This window comes from Microtus oregoni, unplaced genomic scaffold (genome assembly GCF_018167655.1).
Source record: "Microtus oregoni isolate MIOR12 unplaced genomic scaffold, Mior012 000008F_ref0000371, whole genome shotgun sequence".
Taxonomy (NCBI): Eukaryota; Metazoa; Chordata; class Mammalia; order Rodentia; family Cricetidae; genus Microtus; species Microtus oregoni.
The window spans coordinates 37833150-37839390 of NW_024543067.1; positions in this window are offsets into that span (position 1 = coordinate 37833150).

The following is a 6241-nucleotide window of genomic DNA, read 5'->3' on the forward strand; positions in this document are numbered from 1 at the left end:
CCCAGCCATACATACAAGCTTCCGTTCATCCACTAGGGTGTTAATCTGCTCATGTATCTATGGACCTCGCTCTCTCGCCCACAAACGCCAGTCTCTAACAGACAGCCCCACTCACGGAGGCACGAACCGTTTCTGTTGGTGCCCCAGTGCCACCACCAGACAGATGTTCAGTAATGTCAGTCCTTCTCACTCACTCGCACTATACATTTTTTAATAATTTATTTATTTGCATCTTATGTGCCCGTATGTCTGTGTGAGGTCCCCTGGAACTAGAGTTACAGACAGTTGTGAGCTGCCATGGTGGTTGCTGGGGATTGACACGGGTCCTGTGGAACGGCAGCCGGTGCTCTTAACTGCTGAACAATCTCTCCAGCCCCATACACTACACATTTTACAACTTTGTTTTGTTTGTTTGTTTTCCCCCAGAAACAGGGTTTCCCTGTGTAGCCCTGGCTGTCCTGGAACTCTGTAGACTGGACTGACACTAAATCCACTCGTGTCTGCCTTCCCAGTGCTGGGATTAAAGGTGTCACCACTCCTGACCAGTTTTTTGTAATATTTCTAATTCTAGAAGGAAGGTTGAGATTACCGAGGATGACCTTAGTCATTACACCGTTCAGACCTGCCTCAGTTTTACAAGTCTTGAGATTAAGGTCACGAGCTACCACGCCTGACTTTGTTTTTTGTTCTCTAACTTCATTTATTTATTTAATAGCCCAGGCTGGCCTTAAACGCAAGATCATCCTGTCTCTACCTTCCAAATGCTGGACTACTGTTTCGCGGAGTGGGGAGAAAGGGAACCACCTCAAAACCTTCCCGGAGTCAGCGGCGTGATGCTCTACCACCAGGGAAGAAACGTTTCCTGAACGGCCGTCAGGGGGCGACACAGCCCGCTTGAGCCTCGTTGCCGCAGCCACCCCTCTTCTTCCCTCCCCTAGCCCCTCTACCCCGCGGGTTAGCCAGCCAGTCGCAGTCCTGGCTGCCGGGAGTGCGGAAGACTCTGAGAGCAGCCGCGGGAATTGTCCTAAGGCAGAGGCAGGGCGCCTGTCGGTAGAGTTACTCAGCCAGCACTGAGGAATCCCAGCACAGAGAGTCAGAAGGCCACATAGCCAGGTTACTAAGTCACAATTCTGTTGTTCTATGTTTTTACCGTCCTGTCGGGCGGAAGTCCCACCTTGGCATGAACCCGGCAAGTGCTGTACCACTGGTTACACTCTCAGCCCTTAAAATATTTTTGATGGCCGGGCGGTGGTGGCTCACGCCTTTAATCCCAGCACTCGGGAGGCAGAGGCAGGCGGATCTCTGTGAGTTCGAGACCAGCCTGGTCTACAAGAGCTAGTTCCAGGACAGGCTCCAAAATCACAGAGAAACCCTGTCTCGAAAAACCAAAAAAAAAAAAAAAAAAAAAAGTTTTTGATGGGTACCGGGCGGTGGTGGTGCTCGTCCTAAATCCCAGCACTTGGGAGGCAGAGACAGAGGATCTCTGTGAGTTCGAGGTCAGCCTGGTCTACAAGAGCTAGTTCCAAAAGTTACAGTCTCCAAAGTTACAGAGAAATTCTGTCTTAAAAAAAAAAAAAAATGAGCCGGGCGATGGTGGCGCACGCCTTTAATCCCAGCACTCGGGAGGCAGAGGTAGGCGGATCTCTGTGAGTTCGAGACCAGCCTGGTCTACAGAGCTAGTTCCAGGACAGGCTCTAAAGCCACAGAGAAACCCTGTCTCGAAAAACCAAAAAAAAGCCGGGCGGTGGTGGTGCACGCCTTTAATCCCAGCACTTGGGAGGCAGAGGCAGGTGGATCTCTGTGAGTTCGAGACCAGCCTGGTCTACAAAAGCTAGTTCCAGGACAGGCTCCAAAACCACAGAGAAACCCTGCCTCGAAAAACCAAAAAAAAAAAAAATGTTTAAGGCTAACCTTAAACTCCCAACAGTTTCACCACACCCTTCCTAATAGCTGCACCGTCTTCAGGCTTGCTATAATTACTGACAGATAATCACACATACACCTTTTTTTAAAGACCTATGTAGTACAGGCCTTTCTATATGGCCAAGAATCACCTTGAACTCCTGTTGAGACTGCTCCACCTTCCAAGTGAAGGATGATGTACATACCCTACCACAGTGCGTTGACGGGGTAGGCAGTTGGGGTGTGGATGTGCAGTGGTGGGGATGGAACCCAGGTTTTGTGGGGTTTTTTTTGTTTTTGTTTTTGTTTTTGGATTTTTCGAGACAGGGTTTCTCTGTAGGGTTTTTTTGGTTTTTTTGTTTTGTTTTGTTTTTTTTTGTTTTTTTTTTTTTGGTTTTTCGAGACAGAGTTTCTCTGTGGCTTTGGAGCCTGTCCTGGAACTAGCTCTGTAGACCAGGCTGGTCTCTAACTCTCAGAGATCCGCATGCCTCTGCCTCCCGAGTGCTGGGATTAAAGGCATGTGCCACCACCGCCCTGCTGAACCCAGGGTTTTGTGTATGCTAAACAAGCACTCTACCAGCTAACTACAGCCTCCACTCTCTAAGGGAATGCCTGAGGCAGGGTGGAGCACACCCCAAGGGGGATCTCTGTGAGTTCTGGGCCAGCCCGGTCTACACAGTGAGTTCCAGGACAGCCAGGACTGTTACCCAGAGAAACCCTGACATAAGAAAAAGAAGAAGGAGGGGGTAGAGAAGAGAAAGGGGAGGAGGGGAAGAGGGGGAGGAGGAGGAAGGGAAGAGGAAGTAGTCATGGGGGGTCACAGGAATGCACGATCACGCCCAGTTCTATGGTGCTGAGGGTAAGTCCAGGGCTTCTTGCTTGCTAGGCCCATGCTCTACCAACTGAGCTCCTGCCTTAAGGTTTTAGGTAGTCTCTGTTCATGGAAATGGGATCCTTCCTGATCATCAGCTGACTCAGGGCAACCTGGGCTCATCTCATCCCTGAGGGGAGGGAGGGTGCAGATCCCTGAGGCTCACTGACCACTGACCTGCCAGCCTAGCCTGGCCACTGTGAGACAAAGTACACACACACGCGCACACGCACGCACACACAGACACACCCAGGTGCACACACACGGTGTACTCGCACACACAGGTGTACACACAGACACACACGGGTACACACACACGGTGTACTCGTACACACAGGTGTACACACACATGGCTGCACTCACACACACACAGGTGTACACAAAGACACACACGGGTGCGCACACACATGGTGTACTCGCACACACAGGTGTACACACAGACACACACGGGTGCACACACGCACTCACACACTCACATGTGCACACACGGATGCACACACACATGGTGTACTCACACACACAGGTGTACACACACAGGTGCACACACAGACACACACAGGTGCACACACAGGTGTACACACATACACACACGGGTGCACACACACATGGTGTACTCGCACACACAGGTGTACACACACATGGCTGCCCTCACACACACACAGATGTACACACAGACACACACGGGTGCACACACACACTCACACACTCACACGTGTGCACACACTTGCGCAAGCACACACAGGCACACACTTTCCAAAAACAAGGTGGGGAGCCCAGGTGGTGGCACAAGCTTTTAATCCCAGCCCTCTATCTCCCTGCAGAGACAGGCAGATCTCCATAGTGATTTTCAGGCCAGCCAGGGCTACAGAAAACAAACAGAACAGGAGGCAGGCAGATCTCTGTGAATCTGAGGCCAGCCTGGTCTACAAGAGCAAGTTCCAGGACAGCCTTAAAAACTACAGAGAACCCTGTCTCGAAAACAAACAAACACAAACAGGAATAAAGAACAAGGTGTGTTTGTGGGGAGGTGGCCAGTGAAATGACTCAAAAGACAGGTCCCACAGGACTGATGGATTATCTGGTAGCTTGTCCTTTGACCTCCACACACATACACAAAACATAAATCTAATATAATTTTAAAGCAAGGTGGATGTCTCCTAAGGAGGGGTACATCTGGGATTGGCCTCCAGACTTAAATGTGCCTGGCACAAAGCCAGCAACAGTCTCCTGGGCCTGAGATGCTTTCACAGGGTAAATGGAACTCAGAGGCCTGGGCCCAGCGCCCTGCCCTGGAATCTGAAACTCAAGGCCTATTTAGCTAAAAAATTCATGAAACTGAGCGCTTCAGTGGGAGCAGAGAACAGACTAGCTCTGTCTCCTCTTGGCCAACCCAGCCCTGCCGGGCCTGGCCCAGCCCACTCTGGCTCAGTAGCCATCACCATCCCCCAGAGTTGGTGGCCTCGCCCCAGTTTGTCCCAAATATCTTGTCCTCCCCCAGACCCCAGCTTCTACTTATCAGCCTCCTTCCCTTTTCCTCTCCTCTCACTCACCGTGATGATGGCCTGCCGTCTCTCTCATACCTTCTGTGGCCCCTAACCCTGCACGGTTAGTTTCCTGCTGGCCTCAGGCACAGGGTTTCATTCCATAAGGGCCCTAGATGTAGTGACTATCCTTCCCTTCCTACCCCTGCCCCTTCATTGTAAAATATTCTAACCAAAATGTCTGGATTATGTAGGGAACAGCCTCTGGAGAAAGGGCAGCCCAGCCACTGGGCCTGAGAGTTCAGGGTAGAGGGTGGGGATGCCAGCCAGTCCTGTAACAGGTAGGGACTGAGGGATGCTGGGGGATCCTGGAGGTCAGGTCCACTTTGATGTGTTAAATAGGCACCTCAGCCTGTGGTCCCTGGTTAGACTTGGCACTCACCATCTTTCTTTCTTCAAGTCTTTCTTTGTCTCAGGTTCCCCTGTGGAGAAGTGCCTCTGACCCCCACCCATCCTGTGCCCTGGGCAGGCTTGTAACCACGAGTATTCTTGATGGTTTTAAGTTATGGTGTCCGGCACCCCAGGCTGGCCTTGAACTCCCGAGTGCTGGAAAGTTAGCCTATGCTTGTACATACTGTACATATTGAATTTCAATATCTATTTTAAAGCATTTACATTTTTTATTTTATTTACCTGTTGGGGGCGGTTCCTGTGCCAGGGCAACATCAGGGAAGATCACAGGGCAACTTGCAGCAGGTGGTTCTCTCCTCCCACCAGGTGGGTCTCAGGGATCAACTCCCTTGGCTGCCTTAAGCACCTTCCTTACCTGTTGAGCCCACCTCACCATTATTTGAAGACTTTTGTGGTAGAGGAATGAGGAGAATGCTTGGTGGGTAAAGCTTGAGAACCTTCCCGAGCCCCCACAGAAAAAGCCAGACATGGCAGAAACACGGTGGGTCCTTGGAGCTGGCTGGCCAGCCAGGATGTCAGGAGGCTACCCGGGTGTTCTTGCTTTGTTGTTTTGTTTTTTTGTTTTTGCTGTTGTTGTTGTTGTTGTTTTTCGAGACAGGGTTTCTCTGTAGCTTTGGAGCCTGTCCTGGAACTAGCTCTTGTAGACCAGGCTGGCCTCAAACTCACAGAGATCCACCTGCCTCTGCCTCCCAAGTGCTGGGATTAAAGACATGTGCCACCACCGCCCAGCTGCTCCCAGGTGTTCTTGTGGCTAAGCCAGGGTCTCACCCCATCCCGCTGGCTGGCCTGGAGCTCCTTATGTTAGCCAGGGAGGCCTTGACTTCAGAGACTCCTACTCACTCCCAAGTGCTAGGATTACAGTTGTGCTCTGGAAAAAATGAAACAAAAAATAAATCTTTTTTTTTTTCTTAGAGACAAGGTTTTTCTGTGTGGAGCCCTGGAGATCAAAGGTGTGTGCTGCCACCACACCCAGCTGTGTCTCTCTGAAAACTGTCATTCGTTCACGCTATTTCCATACAAATGTATGCCCACATGTCATGTCTTACCAAACTCACTTTCTCCTCATCCCCCGCCACCCCCAATGCTATATAGGACCAAAGGACTAGATATATAATTTGACAAAAATATGCCCAGGAATCTGCTGTACAATTTTGGGGAGGATATGGGCTTCACAGTCCTGCTTCCTGGGATTTAAGGCCTTGTTCCTCCCCATGCTCACTGTGTGGCAGTGGGGAAATTGCCTAACCTCTCTGAGTTCTTTCTTCATACTGGAAAGTTGATATAAAGATTTCACACAGGACAGGAACAGGAGGAGAGGAGAAAGGGGAAACTGTGGTTGGTATGTAAAATAAATGAAAACAAAAAGAGACTTCATATAAAAATTTGTACCTTGCCAAGCAGTGGTGGCACACACCTTTAATCCCAGCACTTGGGGAGGCAGAGGCAGGAGGATCTCTGTGAGTTCAAGGCCAGCCTGGTCTACAGGAGCTAGTTCCAAGACGGGCTCCAAATCTAC